Raw genomic sequence first — 23,283 nt, 5'->3', positions numbered from 1 at the left:
TTCCTGAAGCAAACAGCAAAGTATTCCAGTGTCAGCAACTGCCGATACTTGCAACAGTGATATGAGTAATCCTCTTTAGCTGTATGTCAGTGCAAGTCAAAAGGTCCTGGTTGTACTGCCGTGAGGTTCTAATGTTACTGATGAGATCACTATTCGATCAGAAATTCTATGATTATTACAGTATTGTGTGACAAGACAAAAAAGATGGGAAAACAGACCATAAATAACACTCACACACATATATTTGTGGTGTAACAGAAAAAGCAATCCTCATTTAATTTTAACAGCCTACTAAATTAAATGAAAAATTTCCATCACCTATGATGAAGACCACTATACCTAGAAAGAAGCAAAAACGTAAAAAGCCTTTGTATATATACCTCTTAAACCTACACATTTACGTTGAAGTGAAAATTACTAGCTGAGAATACTCTGCCCCTTGCATGAGGGTCTCAGCACCCAGCAAGATGTTATTCTATTGTAGCAACAGAAGTAACGTTCAGGCTTTCAAGGTTTTTCCAGGATTATGGTATACCACATTTCCAAGCGCGGGAAACAGGAACTGGGTAGGGTAACACACAGCACGAGGTTCTGGATATTTTATATGCTTGCTGACCTCTAAAACTTTCAAATCTAAGTGAAAAGTTTGAGCATCAAGCAAGCATAGCAAGTGAATTTAGAGTCAAGTCACCTTTCTGAGCTAGTGGTCTTTCTGTCATCATTTAATAACACTGAAGTCAGAATTACTGTATTGTCTAAACTTAAAAAAAAACTTCTGTAAGTGCTGACCAGATGCTATGGACTGTTTGTGAAGAAAACCAGTAATCAAAGTATTGAAAGTAACTTAATTTCTCTGTCTCAATCACAAATTCTGAGAGAAGCACAAGGCTGGGGTAAAACCAACACAATAGGAAGACATTTAAGAAGCAGTATTAAGAGCCATAGGCAGCAATGTTATTTTCCCTCACCACATACACACTCATAAAATTGCCATTCTGTAGATGTTTCGTTGTTAGCCTCTTGCATTTGTATGTTCGGAAATACACCAATTATATGGAGTGCTGCAGCTTATATTTTCCAGCTTTGCTCTGCTAACCTGTGCTGCTCAACACAGTGCAGAACAGAAATGGCTTGTCTCACTTAGGAAGTCATTCCTTCTCGTACTAATGGACTGATTATATCTGGGATAATTTGATAGACAACAGAGCATTAAAATTGTGTCTGTAAGCTCTGTTTCAAGTGTAGACTAACATAAAATAAGAACGCTAAAATGAAATGCTTATAACATTGAGGTAATTGAAAAATTTGCAATAAGACATGAGAGGTAAACAGCTACATTTTAGGATTATCTGTCTCTTAAGTTTCCCCAGTAAAAAAAATTAAATATTCAGATGGTTTTATATTGCTAAGAATGTTTTTTCTTTATGTTTAAGGAGATGAATATACACAGACACATGTCCTTTGGATACATACTTACAGGAAGTCAATGTGTATGCTTGTACTTTGAGCAGTTTAGATAGCATCCTGAAACTGAAGCAACCATACTTTCGGAAATGACAGAAGCCATATTGCAAACCAAAAAGAAGTATGCAAGAGAGAAAAACTTCAAATGAAGGATGGAATATGAAAAGGGAAGGACTTCATACTAAAAGTCAATAGGTTTGTACAAGGAACATGAAAGGCAGTAATTATATTAATAACAGTAATTTCAATAGATTCTTAAGTGTCCATTGATGGTCATCAAATAATGAATGGTAATCAAACTGGACACTTAAGTGATTGCCCAAAATCTGTGTCAGAGGAAAGAACTAAATTTTTATTTCCCAGGTCCTGTGGGATCTATTTCCTTTAAAGAACAATTATACATACATACCCGGGATAAAAGAGGAAAATACAGGAATTTACAATTCTTAGATAACATGAAAAAATGAATGTAAGAGAGAACTGGCTGGCAGCTGAGGTGTGAGGTGGAAATACACACCAGCAGATCACAGCCCTTCTTAGTCAATTCAAGTTTTTCTTGACATCTAATGGAAGAGAGGGAAGGCTTCTCTCTTTCACTCCTTTTCTAAGTTGTTTCCATTGTCGTCAGCAAAACACCATGTAATGGCTTAAGTGCAGAATACTGAAATATTAATTTCTATGCCCTATTTTTTGCTCTGTGCACCCTCCTGAAGTGTGATAAGTTACTTATTTTGGTTGCCTGATAAAAAATTGATCAATTCTGATCAGTGCAAACCTCTTAAAAAGCGTGGTTTTATTCAAGTGTAAACTTAAAAGCCAGCACAACAAAACAGCTTCAGTGCATTCAAAAAGCAGAAAAGCACAGTGTAATATCACGGATGAAACCAAGTTTTCAATAAATTATACTGAATGATAGCAGTTCATTCTTTCAATGCAAAAGAGTATTAAGTCTGAAAATTTCACAGACAAACTCTGAATAAATGTTATGATTATAGCATTCACTAAATTACCTGAAACATGCAGCACCTATTTCCTGTTGTGTATTCAGCCTCCTGTTTCACAGAATTTACTTACTGACTTACCAATCTCAAAAATTAATTATAAGCTAAGATCAGTACAGATTTTCTCAGCATCTTAAATTATTTCCCGTTAGTTTTGGGAATAACAATGACTCTGTTTTCCCTTTTTTTTATTCAAAGCTGAATCTTCATTCTTAAATCTGCTTTCACTTCTCTTCTGATCTTTGAATTTTTGCATCTTTTATATAGGAAGAGTTCAAAAAACTTACATTTTCATAATAAAAGTATCCAAAATTATTTAATAAGAAGCTGTTGATATTTATTTATGGTTTAGACTTGTAATCTTAAGAGAAGTTAGTATCCTCTATGAATAAGAGTCCCTCTTAAAGCTGAGCATGAGAACTAATTTAATCATCAGTATAGCAATTTCAAAAAATGGCTTATGAAGTGTTATTTTTAACAAAGTGGCTGTACTTCAGTCTCTTATTCTGGATCACAGGCTAATTCATACAGAAATTGCACTGTGGGTAAAATATCAGAGATAGTTCAGATTAAGTTAAATTATAAAGAATGTTTAACTACTACAGCCTTTACTTCACAATGGCAGTCAGTGTTTTCCTTCTAGAAGATGGTTGTGAAAAATGCCAAAATGTACAAAGCCTATGGTTCCCAATGCTTCACCTAGTTATCTAGTGCCTTCGACCTAGTGTTATTTCAAACCTTAGCAAACCTTCATATGGTTGGTCAGTCCAAAATACATCAAAAGAATTAAAAAAACCCATATTTTAAGATAGTATATAGCTTTCTGGTTTATTAAGAGTTTTTTCCACAATCTTTAAATATATTTTCAGAGGTATTAACTAGTTTTCTTACTCTAAAAAATACCTTGCTGTTTTGAGAAATCAAGTCTTCTTTAATTTTTCAATTCAATTTTCAATTCAATTTTCAATTCAATTTTCAATTCAATTTTCAATTCAATTTTCAATTCTTAGGAAGTCAGGCTGCCACCTCTACACCTGCACAGTTACAGCATTAGGGCAGACACACATGGCAGCATTCACCCCTGGGCAGTTTGTTCCCTTTCTTCTAATGAAGATACCATGATATTGAAATAAAAACTTAAGAATACATCAGCATGAGGGGATTTATTTCTATATCTAATTCTGCTCAAAGCCACAGTCATAGCCAAGAAAAGTTCTGACAAGTCTAACTCACAGTATGTCAGACCAAAAAAAGCAAACAGATTACAGAGACTCTAGAAGAGTTATGATTTTTGTTCTCTGCTTTCACAAACAGTATAAAAGCACATTTTCCACTAGAACAACAGGCAGCATCTTCTACTTAAATCTTGAAGATTGAAGCATATATAGAAGACTGTTTCATTGAGTGTTGTGTTCAGCCCCATACCCAACAACCTGTGGCTTCTCCAGTGACACTGATACTCTGCCATATGTGACAGCCTACAGCAGCACACCCCTAGAGAGGCTGGACCAAGATCAAAAATGTATTTTGTAAAGGGCACTGAAAAGCTGACAGATGGCAACAGCTAGGCCAAATTTGATTCAGAGAGGCACTTTTTAATCAAAAATTTTATATGAAGTTTATGGGGCTTTCCATCGCACAGTTCTTTTCCGTTGCCTTTCATGACGCTGCTCCTAGTATGCAGTTCCCATACACCAGCTAGTTTCCATGAATAAGGACAGCACCAGGCTAGCATAAATGGGCAAACATCCATGGAAGTCAACACAGCTACATAATTTTCCCCTTTGGCCTCCCCACACTTTTAGGGAAACACTGCAGGAGCGAAGTGTTGGGAGAAGAGGCTGTATTGAAACACAGCCCCCCAGCTCCAGTGAAGTTGCCACTGGAGATGTAGGAGCTTTGCAGTCCTAAATAAAGAGTCCCAGTCCAAAAGCATCAAGAAGATGATGATAAATTACTGTCACCCTTTCAGTTCTAGCATGCTTATCAATTATAGTGTTACATTTTTCATTTAATGCCTGTTCTATGGATTCCATATCAAATACATTAGTTGTTCCTGTCTTCATTCGTAATTTTTTTCATTAGCACACCTGGAACCTCTCCAAGGCAAGCATCTCAGTAAGGAACTGGTCATGTCAGAAATATCCATTAAATTTGTCACATGTACTAACAAATCAATCAAATACCAACATGCCTTTCAAAAAAGTTATTTTTAGCAGCTGGTTAAAAAGGGATCCACCCGACCTTACAACACCACCACCACAACACACTAGAAGTGAAGTACTGTGGTTACTAGTTGTATCTACTGCTGCAGAATAACAGTCCCTTAAATGTCTTTGTAATGTACCAGGAATACATTAATTTAAAATTCTTGTTTTTATTAAATTATTAATTAAATAATTTTAAAAGAAATTAATTAAATTTTAATTGAAATGTATTTTTCTTATGGAGGCAAATCTCTATAATAGGCTGGTAATTGTGCTCATTCATTATTCCAAAATATTTTTCCTGTTTTAAAACTAATATGAAAAGGCAAGTAAATTATAGTACATCACGATTTTTAAATCAAGGAGAAATAAAAAAAAATAAAATCCAACTCCTTCACATTTTCAAAGGCAATATAAGTCTGGTTTGCAGCAGTTTTATCACCATACTATTTAATCAGATAACTAAAAATCAATCACTTTGCCTAACTAGTTATTTTGCTGTCAATCTTTATATTACTTTCTAATCCTAACATACGAGACAATGCTAAAACTGAGGAAAACTGACCTATGATGTGAATTACTTTATAACAAAAATAGTGTAATACAAGTGTGTGTTTGTATACAAAATGCATACACAGGTTAGTTTTGTCCAAAATATGCTATTACACAACAGAAGTTTTATAATGTGCATCATAAATGTCTATTACATACGTACCCATATTTTATCTATTGATGCCTTTATGGTTTTCTAGTAAGAACAGAATGTTACAAGTTCAGTGTCATGGAAGGGCATAAAAAACCAAGCCAATTTAAAACCTATTAGACTGAAACTAATACTGGAGAGGGTGGAGAGACAGTGAGAACCAAAGAGAGTAAGAGCGCCACTACCCACAGAAACGGATTATGGCATCAAAAAGATGACTGAAGCTGCATAGATGGCATTGGTTGGAGATTTCACATCATTGAAACACACTACCATGTCCTCCTAAATTAAACTGCTGAGCCAATTAGCTGGGCAGCTCTCGTGTTCCACATCACAGCAGGTGCAGATGATAATGAGGGCTCTGCCAAGCTGGTGAGGTGGTAGAGCATGTAATACTGTGAAAGACTAACACAAATTACCTATCCAGTTTTTGCAAAAAGTTCTGAAGCCCCCTACGTTTCTGTTTGGCCCTCCCCTCGTGATGGAGGTGGCAACAAAACCCCCAAAAGAGAAAATCTCTCTCCACTGGGAGCAGTATTGGGACAACATCGAGCACTTCACAAAAGCCTCCTGGCTTGTAGACAGTAAGCAATTTTCTACCTGAAAGGTGTCTGTGACATGAGTGCAGGGTATCGGTTCTCAGTCAACCTCCTACTTCTTTATTTTACCTGTTTATAATAAAACCTTCTGGTTTAACAAAGCTTTAGGTTAGGTTATGCTCATGCATATCCTCACTGCAGAGGAAAGGTTACCATATTTACTTTGAATGCATAATTATCCTTAACAGTATAAAATGACTTCATAATAAGAATTGTGATGTACAGAAAACTTGCATAGATGTTTCCTTCTAACTTCTGCAGTCTTTACACAAAAGATTTTTGTCTCTAATTGTCTTGCAGAAGAGCTTTTAAGGTAAATCAACAGAATACTTTTAATGCAAATAGCTACTGACTCGAAGCTGAAAAAATACATATTTCTGCTGGAAGTTTGTGTCTTTCCCTGCTTAATTAAGCATTTCCAAGGCACTTCTAAAACCATGTTTGACTTTTATAAGTTTTTGTTAAAATCTAATTATATGTTCCATGCACATTAACTACATCAAATATAGATAGAACTGCAAGGCAAAAAAGCCAACAAACAACAACTTTTAAGAGCTACATCTAACCACATATTGTTACTCAGAATAATCTGATCCATTGCCAAGGACAGCCTGGCAGTACAGATCTCTGACAGCATAAGAAGGCTTGCTCTAACCCTACTGTCCTTCATTTCTTTCTAATGGCATATCATTAATGCTGTGTTTTACTTGCTCAGGAGAGCAACAAAGATACACAATACAAAAACACACAGGTGACTAACGAGATAAGCAGATTTGTTCTAGATTTCTATCCACTACAGGTCAAATAGAGATATTTGCATGTTACAATAAGCCAATTATTGGCACAAAATAAACTGTAAAGAAAAATCTCCATCTAGTTTCCTTGAAGACCAAACAAGAACCACACAGAAGCAGGCTGAGGATTATGATCAGCAGGGAACTACCTTTAAATAGAATAAAACAGAATAAATTCTTCTTGCAATAATGTACTTAAAAGCTACAGATTTAAGCAAGGAACTTAGAAAGTCACAGGAACATTTAACGACTTGATAGTATGGCAATAATCTGTCAAGTACAAGAGAATTGCCACATCAATGTCAATTGTGAACAATGAACAATTTTTCTCTTGTAGCTTAAAGGATTCTGAAAGCAATTTAATTTTAAATACATTACTTTTCTAATTTTACAAATAGTTCAGACAATTTTACCAAAATAATCTTATTTCTCCACGCAAATTACCTTACCAATTTCATGTAGTTAGATAGGTATAGCTAGTTCATGAAAATGTAATCTTCACTCAAACAAAATCCCCAATGCTTCCATAACCAAAGCATATCTTTCCTCAATCCAGTACACTTGCTTCTGAAAACAGCGGTGAGTATTCAGAACATTCAGTTTTAGGTGGCTTATCACAGAAGCTGTCCAGAGCCTGCCTTTGCCACCCAGTCCCTGGAGCAGTTTCCCACACCCCACTGCCCGAAGACTGGTGAAGTTCTAACCCATGAACAGTCTTCTCTACATTGCCTTTCAGTCTGAGAAACAAGAGTCATCCTGACACCAGAGAACATTTCAAATAATATAAAGACTTGATCCATTTAATACAGACGCATCAGGCTTCACTTTTACATGGAGCAGTTGTTTCCAAATCACTGAACAAAATTCCTATGTACTAGTCTAGTGTGACTGGCAAAGAACCCAATCAGTGAAGACACTAAGGGATTCTCCAGATACCCAGACCAAGGTTAGGTATTCCTAATTGTACCATTCTTTTGGTTTGGGATTGACTTTTTCAGCTAAAGATACAATATATTTGGTACTAAATTAATATTCCTACCCAGCATCCACTTTCATATCCTTTTGGAATTTTGACACAATTCACTCCAGAAGGTATCTTAAGTGTTATGGTGTCATTTTACCTGTACAATTTTTGATGGCATTTTCACCCAGTAACCCAGACCAATGGGCACTTAGATGACATTTGGGTGTTGCTACAAGTATGACACCCTTCAAAAAAAGGTTTGTACTATTTAACAAGAACAAAGGAGTATCTCATCTTTCTTCAGAGTAGTGCATCACCATGCATATAAACCTATGCATTTAAAGTCATGCATTTTATACAATAATTGCACAGCAGTAATTAATGAGGGTTTTTTTCTGCCTGTGTCTCCATTAGTACCACAGCATTATTATTGAAGTTCATTCATTCCTCTCCCTATTTTTTCAGATTAAACACATAATAAAAAATGAGTAGTAGAGACATCTTGGTGAAAGACTATCACTCACAACAAGTCAGCAAAATCTACCCAGATCTGTGCAACTTCTTTTCTTTAAACATCCATGTATCTGTAAACACAGTGATACAAAAAAATACCACAAAAATATGGACTGGTCTTATAATGAAAGAGACTTATAGTAGGTCAAAGAAAAATTAAAGGAAATTTTCAGCAACTTTTGAAGATATTTAACTTAAAATTCCCTACCATGAATAGTTGAGAAATGTGTAGGGGACAATAAATAATGCATTCTGTGAAAAATGCCATTTTATATTAGTCAACACTGTTCACGTGGTTTTTCAAACCCAGTAAGTTATCTTGGACTAGAAGGTTCTACACCTTTAGTTTGTTTATGGCTTAAACTTTAAATGAAAGTAAATAAAAAAAGCTATACAAGTCAATTAGTAAGGAGGATATTTCAGCATAACACGCTGAGGGTAATTAATTCAAATAAAATGTTTTCTTCAACCCACGTACTCAAGACTCACTTCCCTAAAGAAAAGATCAGGTATGAAGCGAGTCTGAAGAACTCGGGGAACTAAAATTTTCTGACTGAAGTGAAAAGCTTGATTTTTTTTCTTCTGCTTTTAACTGCAAAAGATAAAATGTAACAAATCAAGTTACACTCCAAGCAGTAAGATTATCAAGGTTGTTTGGAGGCTTTTTGTTTGTTTTGGGGGTGTTTTAGGGGCTTGAGTTTGGTTTTGGTTTTTTGAACAACTTATCTTCTGTCACTGAATCTTCTGTCATATCTGAAGATCTGCCCTGGTTTCAGCTGTGATAGAGTTAATTTCCCTCCTAGTAGCTGGCATAGTGCTGTGTTTTGGATTTACGATGAGAATAACGTTGATGTTTCACACCGATGGTTTGATAAGCCATGTTTACACCAAGTCAGGGACTCCAGCTTCTTAGACTGCCCTGCCAGCAGGGGGGGGTGGGGGTGGGGTGGGGACACAAGGAGTTGGGAGGGGACACAGCTGACCCAAACTGGCCCAAGGGATATTCCATACCATATGATGTCATGCTCTCTCTATATATATTATATATACACATAAACTGGAGGAAAGCTCGCCATCACCAGGGACCACTGCTCGGGAAACGTCTGGGCATTGGTCAGTGAGTGGTGGGCATCACTTGTTTTGCATATTCTTTCATAATTATTATTGTTTTACCTTCTTTTTTTTTTTTGTCCTATTAAACTGCCTTTATCTCAGCTCACAAAGTTTATTTTTTTTCCCAATTCTCTCCCCCATCCCACTGCAGGGCAGGGAGGGGAGTGAAGGACCAGCCGTGTAGTGTTAAACCTACACGGTTAACCAGAAGTTAGACCAGCCTGCTGGGTTAAACCATGACAATATCAAAGGCATATAAAAAAGCCAGAAGGGACAGTACGTGCAGTAAAAAGTCCATTATATCTGGTAATAAAATCTTTCTTTTAAAAAGCTGTTTAAAATTAAAACTAAGTTAATATATTGCAATTAACCTGAAACAAAGACAGATGTCCAACAGCACGACAAGTTTGAATCCCTACCAGTCTGTTTCACAGTCTCTCCAAAAATTTATTCACAACAACAATTAACCAGAAAATTAAGTCCCACTGGGAGACAAAGTCCCCAAATGAATCAAGGGCAGACAATACAGCTTCTTCTAAAAGTGATATTCAACTATTTAAGGACTGCATTTTAAGTATTTTAGCATGTCTAACTACTAATTACATTTATCATAAACTGTCATCTTGAAAAATAGTAAGAGATGTCTGATATTAGTATCTGCTTATTTTTGATACGCTCTCTAAAAATCTGAGAGAATGACATATAAAAAAGTACTTACATGATGTATGCTGTCAAGGATCACAAGGAACATGTGGCCTTTCGTGACTATTATGTGCTTATAGTCAACACAACTGTTACAAAAGATAATACAGTCTGGACATGAACCGTTGCCGAGGTGTTCACTCAATACAATCTGGTCATTCTGCCATAAGAGTTAACTGTAAGAGTCAGTCTGCTGTCAACTGTCTTCAGTGTACTTTTTTTTTTTTGAATTTTATATGCACAAGACACATAAAGAACATTTATGGCTCAGCAGCCATATAAAGTTAAACAACTGGTGTCAGGAATCTTTATTTATAACTAATATTTTGTAGGCCTCAGTTTTTGTGTGTATTCTACGTAGCTATAGTAGTTAAAAGAACAGTTTATATAAAAAAAGCTAAGGATCCTTTTAAAAAGTAATTTATTGTGAAATAAAAGCATTGCTTCAATACAAAAAACAAGGCTTACACTGAACAGTGAAGCCCATTCTCCTCCTCTGACTCTGTTGGGAATAAATATGCAGATAAAGAACGTTGCTAGCTGACTTCAGCCACGTCACTGCTCCAGAGGTCCTGTCTCCTTTCCCTTATCGAATGGCCTTGTCATTGTCAGCACAGTCACCCACTTCAAACCCATAGAAAGCGAGTGGAGCATCTTTCCGATATAGCATTACAAGCAGCTCATGTGTCCTCCCACCCACCACATCTTTTGCAATTTAATTTCTGAAAGAAATGTTCCAACATCATAAAAATCACAGGATTCATAGACAGTTCAGGGTGGAGGGGACTTCAGTTCTCTGGGCCAATGTCCTGCTCAAAGCAGGGGCAGCTATGAACTCAGGTTACCCAGGGCTCTACCCAGTTGGGTCCTGAAAACCTCTTAAGGTGGCTTAGTCTGTCTAAGCATCCTGATCCAACCTTTGACTGTCCTGGTGAAAAAGTTCTGCCTTATATGCAGTCTGAACCCCTGTTTCAATTCCTGTCTGTTGCCTCTCCTCCTCCCACCATGAAAAGCCTGGCTCCATCTTCTCAGTCCCCTCCTCAAAGGTGTCAGGGGGCTATACTGTTCGTTCCCCACAAACTGTCTGTTATCCAGGCTGAACAAAGCCATTCCCTCAGCTTCTCCTCAAGGGCAAGTGCCCCAGTCCCCTCAGCAGTCTCACTAGGATGACTTTTATTTAAAAGCAGGCCCATTTCTTTCTGTGGTTTAACATTTAGGTTCAATTTTACAAATACAAATAAATTGTGATCACTATGGCCATGAGTTGACTTCCATTTTGTCTCTCTCCCTGGAATTTCATGTTGTACTAAATTTCCACAGTGCAGCTAAAGAACTGATTTCATTCAGGAAAGGTGGAATAAACAGAACAGCATACAAATAAACAAAGCTTCAAAATATAAAAATAGTAAAAGAGAAAAAAAAAATCTCACTTCAAGAGTCTAGTTATCTACTATATTTTACCCGTAAAGGCCAATTACCTGAATGAAATGGGTACGTATTTTGTGTAGCAGAATACCTAATGAGAGAAGAATTTAGTTTATTAAACCAACCTGAAATACCTTTTATACAGGCAGTAAATGCAAGATGCAACACCACAAAAAATAGTAGAGGCCTATCACTTAGGAAAAAAAGGCAACCTACACCTCCTTTGTGCCAAGCTCCTTCTTGTGCCCAGTGCTTGAATTGACTGTGTTACAGCTGACATAAGGATCCTGACAACTGAACACATCAGATGTACTTGACCGTGTTTTGCATTTCCACATGTTGCAGCTACATCAAAGTCATCCAGCCTCTCTGGATTAGCAGATATCTGAAAACGCAGGCAATTAATCTTTTTAAGTCCCTTGAAACCTAATATAACAAAATTCCAGCAGAACGAAAGCCCAGCAAATCCTAGATGTTACATAGCCCTGTTGTTCTCAATATGACTCCTTAGAAAATCCTGCAAATTCTTAACTATATTTCTCACAACTTCTTCCTGCCTCACTGTACCTCAGTGGGATCAGTACTGTTCACAACATCTCAGTGACACTTCTCCATGCATGTAACACAATTAAGAAAATACCTGGTCCTTTACATCATGTGTTACGTTTTCATCATAAATAATCAGATATTTTTTCTCTTGATATTAAAATCTATAATGGCCAAGAACAAATACAGATCTATTAAATGACAAGCACATCTAGCTTATTCCAACTTTCTTTAGTAAATTTCGTCTTCACAAAACAGAAACTCAAGACTAAACAGTCAAAAATTTATTTTTAATTTTGAGAAATATCAACTGTCAACATGTCTACTCGACACATCCTGTATTGACACTCTTCAACCTTTTTGGAAGAACACATTTTCTCCCCTTCTTTTCCCCACTCCAAACTGGAGAAAGTATTTGCCAGTACTTTCCCTTCATGTCTTATATCTAACTCCACAATGTCTGTCTCAGCAATGCATCCACCTTAACTGCTGCTGTGACAGCCATAGAGACAGAGCTCTGTAACCACACTGATGTATGGCTCTAGCAGGATTGTTAGCTCAGGTTCAAAACCCACACTAATCCAGCTGTTGCACCTACTATAAACATACTACATACCTATACCATAAAAGATTATGGAACAGAAAATAGGGACAGCTGAGACCAGCAAATCCTCCTTGTGCTTGATGTTGCACAAGGAGACCATTCAGTGCTGCACAGTCACTAAGATAAAAGCACTTAGGTTTGGGGTTTTTTTTTTTAATATTCTAAACAGGAAAAAAAAAGGACAGTGGAGGAAACCCTAGGCCAAGAGAAAAAATTGGTTCGATCCACTTCACACAGCCAGAAGCAGGAGAATTGAGTAGAAAATCAATATCCTAAAACACCCCTCCAGAGTTTGAATTCTTTGTATTCTCCTTCCCCATCTTGCTTCATAAAAGCAGTATCACATGCATTTTTTTAGGCTACCCCAGCAAGCGAAGGGAGCAACAGCACTTACAGGCTATTGAGAGAGTTTATTCTAGTCCAGAAAAATAACTTTTTCACCTGTGAGAGGAAAGCAGCAGATATAAAGTAGGGGTTTTCAACTGTTCTTTCCATAAGAGAATTGCTGACTAATAAGCAAAAGAAACTCTAAAGATTAAATAATTACCTATTTAGGCTGTTCTTTTGATATTTTTTAATATTTAAAAACCATTTCAAGTAAACTGCAAAAGTCTGCTGCCTTACACTAACTGAAAGAGTTCCATTTTGAGGAATATATTTTAACATGGTATTTTCCCAACCAGTTTAGCCTATTAATTTTATTTTTAAAGAAAACTGGAATTCTGCAGTGCCCACTTTGTTGCAGTAAACTTCTAAGTGGTGAAAATTCCAAGTCCACTTGTTATGTCATTAACACTTCACAATATTACAAATTATTTTTCTAGGTCTGCATAAATAACACTTCATGCCTTCACAAATGATTTTTTTAAAAAATCTATCATCCACCTAAGAATATGACAACATAGGAACACACACAATGAAGGAAATAGTTATGTGAAGGAGGTAGATGTAATTGAATTAATGGACAGACCATGGAAGGAATGAAAGCGTGAAGAGAGATACTAGAGTGGAAGTTGTACTATTTGACTCAGAATAATTGTTTATTCTTTCCCCTGCATCTTCACACTACTTCTTTCAGCCTCCCTCTGAGAGTCCTTTATGTTATTGTAGTACCAGAAATAAAGATGGCCACAGATTTTGAATTCCCAGGTTGACATACCCTTTGCAAGCAAACACGGACAGGTCAAGTTTTCTACTTTTTGAATAAAAAATAATGAAGAGAAACAAACTATGCAACAAGAAAAAAAACTGTAACACGGGTATCATTCCTGCTTGTTTCAACTTCTTCACTGTCCAGCTTCATGCCGTTGAGTTATGCCTGCTGTCACCATTTTTCAAAAGACGATATTTATATCAATAGATGTTTTAAAATATTTATTTGTACTTGAAATTGTAAGAACCTAAGCAATTATTACTGCAAGCATAATGACAAAGAGGTCTAACTACAGCAGAGTTTTGTCACACTTTTCACCTGCTTACACATCTTTGGCAAGCACTGATTTTAAGAAGATACGAGACTGTTTAAACTAGGGCAGCCCTCAACATACCACTCACACCATCATAAGAGAATTACTCCTCAGCATCATAAGAGAATTACTCCTCGTTCTTTTTATCACAGAAGATTCAGAGGCAACGCTTTTCTTTACCTAAACTACACACGTGCTGCAAATCAGCATCAGACTGAAACTACCAAATTGTAATTCTAATAATAATAGTAATTCCTTAAATAAAAATTGTAAGTTAGCTGGCAAATCTGTTCTGTCAATTTGGGAGTGTAGTTGGATCACAGAAGTCCCATTTTAAAGTGCCTGAAGTCACTTAACATCACAGAAGGGAAAATAGTGTGTACTTCTACGACGCTGTCCTTCCTCTAAGTCAGAATTCAAAACTCATAGCTGAGGAAACAGTACTGATTTTAGAGAACTGCTGAAGTATGTAGAATCTGTCCTTACCTACATAGCAAAACTTACATCTCAAAATCAAGTTAATGTCTTGATTTACTCCAAAACATTCCATTGCAGAAAAGAATTATTTAAGTACTACCTCAACAACATAAATTAGTTCCTGCAGCTCTGAAAATGTTTTATTGAAAATTAACTGACATAGGTCATGGAAATAAATTACTTTATATCATAATTGCAGAATCAGGTACGTTGTTCACACTATGAAAAAATACACAAATACAACCAGATAATCACATTGCTTGGTGTCACTCCATGCAGCTATATCCTTACATGATGGACCATCAGCACATGGGACAAATTACTACAGTATCACTGAGTTTAGTTCTACCAATTCAAGATTTACTATATCTTAGAAATGTCTCTAAAAAGGTGTTTATTAGCAACGTTTTATGTAGCCTGTATCACCTTCACAAGTCTGTTGAGATACAGTGCCAATATTTTAATCAACCAAGAATTGCCGATAAATCAAAAACATCTATTGATGCTTTCACTTCACTTTCTAACAGTCACATAAGTATTTTTTTGTAAATAAAGTAATATTTAGAACAAGCTTTGAAATTCCATTAATAAAGCATTAGCAGAAGCATTTAGAAAAAAAATTATTGTTTTTATTGTTTAGAAAAAAATATTGAGTGAATATTTAGCTTTGCAAGTAAAAGCAAAATTCATTATTCGCCTTCAATGATTGTGGAAGAAAAAAGCCTGACCAATTTTTGCAAAAAGTAAAATAGTTTTTGGGTCAAACCCACAAATATTCTTATGACTAACAGTATAATATCAAAGAATAAAATGGAAAAGCATGGACTTTTATTCTTTTTAAATTCCCTATAAAATTTGTCTGATATAAATAGATCTGGTTAAGGAAGAGTTTATCATTCCTACAATATTGAATTTTAGTTTATTGGAGTTTTTTTATTTGATTCTGGATTCAGTTCAAATAAAACAATTGTCTTCCAGAATTGTCAATGACTCTCTATTGCATTTCTATCTGTCACAACAATCAGGATCTTAAAGGTGAAGCTGAAGGTTTTTAACAAACTAGCAGGAAAGTCTAAGAAAGCACACGTCTCCGTTTCCCCTGCCATGGACAGGGCTGCTGAATAACAATAATTCCTACAATAAATCTGAATTTGGCACAGAACTTTGCTACTTTGAATGGAACAATTCTATGCATTGGTAGCGTCTTCTTCTTTTCTTTTTTTTTTTTTTTTTTGAAAGCTCAACATCAATAAGTTGTTAGAGTTTGTATTCTTAATTAAATGTAATGCTACTCATATGGCAAGCCTTCATTAGTTTCAAAGGCATGTGGCACAAAATCTACATCCATAGTCAGAGCATACTAGCAGCTACCAGTTTTGGGACCTATAGGTTAGCAAATCCAGTACTTCCCATTTAGGTTTATCTATAGTGTTCCAAACATTCCAAAACTTTAACAACTGACTATTTTCGTGACAACTTCAGTTACAAACTGTTTTAATTAAACAGTTTTTTAATTAGGTAGTAATTTACTTCAGCACAATAAAATGCCAGATTCTGTCCCTGTCCGCATGTGTATGTTTGCATATCCACAGTAATATTCTGCCCTAATTTTCCAAAGATAAGCCTTATTTATAAAGAAAACTATCCAAAACTGTTCCAATTTATTTCACATCACTATTTTCCATAAATAGTCTAAAAGCCCAAGTGAATATCATCAAACCATAATTAGCTGGTTACTTTACTTGCTTTTTTTCTGGCTTCGGGTAATTTAGCATATTTAGGTGCAATAAAGTTTATCTCAGCATTCTCATTCATTACTGCTTTTGTCTGCCAGAAGCATCTTACATTCACTGTCCACGCATTAAAGTCTAATTTTCTTCCTAACCACTTCCTGCAATGACAGACCACTCTGCAGCTACTAAAAGCTCTATTAGAACAGTCTGAATTCTTGAACCTTTCGTCTTCTTCCGAGACATTAACGTTGCCTACTTTTATTTCACTACTGTCAAAATGACTAAGAAAAGCAATTGAACTTAATTGGCAAAAACTTCAAGAACAAAAAACAAAACAAAAAAACCAACACAAAACCCACAAACCCTTCATCCCTAAACTTCAGGGATCAACCAACAGAGGTCACTGTCAGAGTGATTTTTTTGGTCCATTCTTAATCTGAAGCCTGAGCATTTATAACTCTATTTTGCTGGATGACAAGCAGCAGTGCTTAGGTCAAAGCCAGCATCTCCGGGATTGACTGTGCTATTGCCAATCTTTTATTCTACCTGAGGTTATGATCACAATTAAGAGATTCTTTCTTTTGCCTTTAGAGGCTACAGTCTTAATTAATTAAGCTACATTAATGAATGTAAACTTCAAAAGCAGAAGTTCAAAAAATCAGAAGGTGATTTATTATAAAGAACTGCAATACTGCATGGCTTCACTTACAGTTCAGATTTTTTGGTTCTGCATCATTTTCACAGTGAAGTATTTAACACCAATGAATGCTGGGCATCACAAACTGACAGCGTGTTTTAAGTCTGGCTGACAGTGAGTTAAAAAGGTTAACATTCAGAGTCACAAGTTGAAAAATAATTTCCATATTTTTAATGTTCTACCAAAAAGATTGTTTCTGTTATTAATGCCACTGCTTATCAATAACAACAAACAAACACGGCTAGACAGCTTCACAGTTTGAAGCAGTGAAATAGGATTTTGCGTGCAGCCCCTGGGTGTAAGTCGACTGACAACTACTGGATTTGCTGCTGTACGGCTGAGAGTACACGCTCCTCTGAACTACTAAAATAACAAAGATGATTTGGGAGAATTTGTGGATGCAGCTTGTAGTTTAGTGAATATTCAGACATTCTTCTTGGCTGGTTTTATTATCTCTTTATCCTTCACAGTGGTTTTAGCACAGCCAAAATGAAGTCGGACTGGGATTTCATCTACAAAGGTTGCAACTGCTTCTGAGATACAGAGTACCTGTCTGTGTGGAGCCAGGAAGACACACATCTGACCTTTTTTAAAAAGGCTATCTGTAAATCTATCAAGAGCATAAAAGCAACTTAAGATTTAATGGGCCCAACTCACTGTGGTGAAATTATCCAGCTTAACCTTGGTGCCACACGTTGCACTCAAATGCAAGCTTAACAGGCTAATACTGGTGACACGGTGAAGAGTTGGGCTTTTCACTTTCAAGGTGAAAAGGGCATATGTCCTCTCACCGTTGCCTCCCGTTTCTCTGCTCCAGGTCTGTATCAATAATGCAATGGACAGCTGAAGCTGCCGCGCTGCCCCCCCACCCCTGTGCTGTTTAAGATGCTCACCGTGCTTTTAGGGAGTAACATAAAAGGCTGTTGCTGCAAAAAAGAATGGGAATCATCTGCTCTGCCTAGCCACGGTAGATAGAACAAAAACTAATGGGCTAAAATTGCGGTACAGAAAGTTCAGGTGAAGCATCGTAAGAAACAGTGAGTATGGTGAAGCATAGAATAGATAGCCCAGGGAAGCTGTTGCATCTCTGTCACTACAGATCTTTAAGATTAGGACAGAAAACTATTTATCAGGAATGACACAGGTATAATGGGTCCTGCCTTAGGCAGGAGGATGGACTGGAGACATCCTAAAGTTCCTTTCAGATCTATTGTAGCACAACATTGCTGATGAAACGGAGCTGCTGTTACTGAAACGCAGACAGATGTCCCTTCCAAATACCCTTCCAAACTCCTACAGCATTTTGTGAGGGCTTCTTACTACCACAGAAACAGAACACTGTCAAATTGATTCAGTTGATCTCACCTTGTTTCTAAGCCAAGCCACTCCTAAGCCTGAAAGTCAAAGCACTGAAGCAACTTCCAGTCTGTAAAAGCATGTGAGAGCCGACTTGTACAGCAGACCCTGCAGGTTGGTGCAAGTCTAATTAAAGTTAAATTCCTTCTTTTGGGTGGATTTTACTATATTTATTTTTACAGAGACATTTCTCCAATGGATTTCCCTAAATTAGATAATAAATAACCCCACACTGCACCTACACAACACTGTTTGAGAGAAGGATGGAAGGCATAACCTTGCAGTTTCTTCATGTTTTTGGGGGATTTTTGTTTGCTCCAGACTACTATGGTGAGTTTTATTTTAAAGATCAACAGTATTGGAAAACTATTTGTATGACTTCCTGCACTTAACCATTTGCAATGGTATTTCCAAGCTTTCCGTCAAAGCTATGGGTCTGAATAATGTACTTGCATGAAAAAAAGAAAGTGAACTATCTTCATACCATGGCAATTTTAAGAACCATGATTTTACATATTCTCCAATTATTGCACCAATTCACAGTAAACTCATACGACAAAGAGATAGCAAAGACCATTCATTACAATCTTGTGAAAGTCTTCATGCTCCAGTTATGAAATAGGCTGATCACATTTGACAGCCAGCACTTTCACAGGCACATTTAGTCTTGTTAGTCTCTCATTAGTCCTTCCTGGAAACGCAGACCTGTTGAGAGCATAACTGCACAGATTCTTTTTTCTCCTGTCATCACTCTTGTGTTTAGACATTGGATACAGGTGAGGGGGAAAAAGTGCAGATTATAGTAATTTTCTCTGGTGACCGCTCCATGAATAGGGGTTTGACATGCACCATAATGTGTGTACTACTAGAAGGGGTTGACAAGACAGTTAATAAAAGACTTACCTTAGTAGCCACGGAGAGGAAAAAAGGCACAGGTATTAGGAACAATGTTAAAGTTTCCAGAAGAGAAAACAAAAATACTGCTTATAGTTTGAAGTAGATCTATGCTACAACTCACATTTAAACTAAAAAATATGAGAACATGAGAATGGGTATTGAAAAAAAACCCAAGTACTGAGGGCAGATAAAAGCCATTGAATACCAAATGCACCTTAATAGCTTAGTTCTGCCTTTGTGCTTCCTAATGAAGTAGTTATTAGGTGAAAGATTATTTGCTCAGGTGAAAAATATAAAATGCATAAACTACCTGTGCACTATGGCAATTAACAGAAGCAAGGTGATGCATACATTGCTCAAAGCATCCCTGATAATACACAGCTCTGAGTGGGAAAACCTGCCCCACTTCCAGGCTCTTCGTACTGAACTGGGAGCTTTTATAGTGAGTGGCACCAAAAGCCCTTCCTGGTTCCTTCAGGCCAGTGCTGCTGTGCCTCCCTGCACAGAAAGAACAGTGCAACCTCATTAACCGCTGGTATCTGCAATTAGCGGAGCACGTCTTGTCATCATAACCCTAGAGACTGCAGTGCCAGCCTATCTACAGATAGCCCAGACCTCAACACCAACTTTGTTTTATAAAGCATAACAGACAATTTGGAAGCAAAACCTCAGCGAGGTCTATAGTCTCCAATGCATGGCCCCAGCACGCTTGGTTTGACATGACATACGTTCTAGCTTGACACTGATGCACCTCCTTTCTGAAGCTCTCCTTGCCTTGGCCATGAATATAAGGATACCTACCCTTACTTCCAGAAGTTATGCATGTTTCCAGAAGAACTAGACCCTCAATAGCAAGATACAGATATAAACATGAAATATATAGATATAAATTAGTAAATATCTGTATGAAATCAGGATGCATTTCACCTACTGTAACCTGTCCCCCCTTTCAATGATAAACCCTGTAAATTTTTCTCAGCCTGTCACTGATGGAAGACGACCACTGAAAAAGGAAGAAATTTTAAAAAGCTTGAAGATTACACTGTCCACATAACATCTAGCTACGCAGCTATACAGGCATTCTCCAGGAACATCAACCTGGTAGTTAACTTGAGAGTTTTCTTGCCGTTAGTTCAGTTTTGTTTCTACAGGACTTACACCCATATGAAAACTGAAAGGATATATAGCAGCTGGGCTGGGGTTTTGTGTTTGGGTTTGGTTTGTTTGAGGAGTTCTTTTGTTTGGTTTTGTGGTTTGTTTTCTTTAAAGTCAAATACACACTGATGTCATTTTTTTGAATTAAAAAAAATAGACGTAAGCTAACATAAATACTGATGGAACAGCCAACAATCTGCTGGTAAGCTGTTGCAACAGCTGTAGTTCCACAGGAAGAAACCATGTACCTTTAGTCTTAATATAGTTCATTCAAGGAGATATAAGTAGATATCTAAGCACATGTCAGAAACTGCCCCAATATATTCTTAAATCTAGGTACATTTAAAAAAAAAAAAAAAGCAAAACAATGGAAAATGTTTCGAAAGGCTACGTTTTAATATTTTTTTCAACAATAGTTGGACAAATAACCAAAAATATTAATAGGGTGATGAGAAAGGAACTGTTGGAGCTCTGATTATCTGGTACAATTGAAGACTGATATATTATAATGTAGAATAAGTTTTCCCCACTAAAACAAAATACGGCCATAGAGGAAAATCCACATCACAATGCAATTAAATGTACAGCTACTAAATATTTTTAATTTTTAGCTGTATCTATTTTCAGTTTTCTCCTACTAAATGCATTACACAAATTGAATTTTCCCTAAAGCTCTATAATAAAATTAATGAATTTATGAAGTGAAATAAAACTACATGATATTAAAGCAGAAATTTAAAACAGAAATAAGAACTTACTCCAACAATTTAAAAAGGCAAGTCTTAAAAAAAAAAATATAGGTTTTTTTCCAAACAGGCAGGGAACCCAGGCCCTTCAAGGGAATTAAGGGTTCAATCAGTATCATAATATCACGTCTGGACTGCAGACTATGAGGATAAGTGTACAATATTACCTGGAAATGAACTACTAATATCAGGGAATACACACCAAGTATTTCCCCTCCTAAAATCCATAACACTTCTTAAGATATAAATAATTCAAATCAATAAATGAAGAAACTAAATTAAAACTACCATCTAATATAATCTTTATCACAAAAGCCAAAGCCTCTGTGCAAGTTCAGTATTTCAAAGGATGATTCTCTACACAAGCAAATTACTAATTCATGGAAAACATGTTGATTGTCCCAGTGTAAAAACTGAGGAAAATAATCAGGCTAGCAAATGTCCAGTCAGTAAAGTGTTTGTAAAACTATCAGTGGAAACAGCACATGTGATTAACATCCCAGCAAGCATCCCAAGGGAATGCAAGTGAAAGAAGCAAATATGAGATGAAACATTCATAGGAACTGAAAAATCCCCCCAAAATGAAAAGGGCATTTTTTTCACTAGGAATCAATCTTCGTACCTAAATAACTGCACCTGAGGATCTCACAGAGAGGTTTACTTTAGCAAGGATTTCATCTAAGTTTACATTACTGTTTTGTACAAACTTTTGAAAGAATGAATTGCATGCCTATGTGAAAGTTACCATTATAAGAAAAAAGGGTACTAAAATACATTATGAATAACAGCTTACCATTCAAACTCTCATTCTGCACTTTTTCTTTGTTTTAACATATATTTGTCTCTTGATGAATGCATTAAAAAAATAATTTGGAAATAAGTAAGCTTTCCTTTCAAAAACTAGTAACAGAGATAAGGACACCTTATGCTGAGCATCTTTGTATGAAGTATGAACCTACTCTGATTATAATTAGCACCTCGCAGTTAGAGGCTGTCTACTTACCTCTGAATGGACGTTGATTATGCCTCTATTAACAAGCAAGTCAGTGCCATAGGAACTGATCAGCAGACAGAAATGTTTCATGCTGAGGTTGCTGTATCCATACATATATGCTATTTGAGGCTTTTACCTCTGACTAAATTTAGTTGAGTCCCCCTCACACTGAACATCTCTGGTGCATATATGGTTGAGAAAGAAGTGTTCTGTGCAACCAAGAACCATGGGGCACCAGGAGTGACAAGCCAATCTTGATACTGAAATGGTGCTCAATACATAAAAAACATTTGTGAATCCCTGTTTTGCAGGGCATGAGTTTATGCCAGTATATGTGTTTGGTGAAAAAGGCTAATAACAATTCTTATACGATGCTGTAAATTGCTATTTGGACCAAATATTTTGACTTACTGCTTACCAAACATGACTGTATTCCACAATAATGTAACATAAAACAATATAATCTTTTTTAACAACTGCATCTTTTTAGGATCTTCAGAACAGCTATCAAGCCTTAATATTATCCCTTTTCTTCAAAAAATATTTTTAATGGAACAGGGAATTTAAGCGAAAACTTGCTTCACATGCAAAAGTACTCTTTTCTGCTTACGGAACTCATGACAGAATAAGTATCAGGAAAAATAGACTTAATACAAGTAAAAACTTCTATATGACATACATCTATCATACAGCAATCTAAGCAAAAATCTTCAACACCTCCACTATATTTTCTGTCCAAGTCTTGACAGTTATAGAGTACTAACAGAGTAACATAAGATTTGAGCAACTTCAAATATTTGTCACATATTTTGTCCATAGCCAGGGAACAGAATAGGAAGAGAAAAAGGAAGGGCTGTTATTTTTTAAACAAAATTAACTATGTATTCTTACTTTAGGCAACTATAATGATTCATTTCTATAAAAGCAAATCAAAATTGAATTATCCAATTCTCGTGTTTTCATTAAAAATGTTAATAGCGGAAGCCTGCTGTATTATGCTCTCTATTATCACTTCTGCTTCACAGCAAATGAGCAGCACATTCATTGCAAAAGAGACCTCATTTCAAGGTCTACGGGCCAGCGGTCAAGTCCTAAGTCCTAAGTACTCAGATACTAAACAGTCCTTC

The 23,283-nt window shown here is 36.3% G+C and overlaps 1 protein-coding gene across 1 annotated transcript in view; it reads right to left on the bottom strand.

The window, feature by feature from the left end:
* CLSTN2 (calsyntenin 2) overlaps nt 1-23,283 on the bottom strand; it is a 385,424-nt gene that overhangs the window by 202,906 nt on the left and 159,235 nt on the right. The window lies entirely within an intron of this gene.

Source organism: Falco peregrinus, chromosome 12 (genome assembly GCF_023634155.1).
Source record: "Falco peregrinus isolate bFalPer1 chromosome 12, bFalPer1.pri, whole genome shotgun sequence".
NCBI lineage: Eukaryota > Metazoa > Chordata > Aves > Falconiformes > Falconidae > Falco > Falco peregrinus.
The sequence above is the reverse complement of the archived record's forward strand: the minus strand, read 5'-3'. Positions and strand labels throughout refer to the sequence as shown.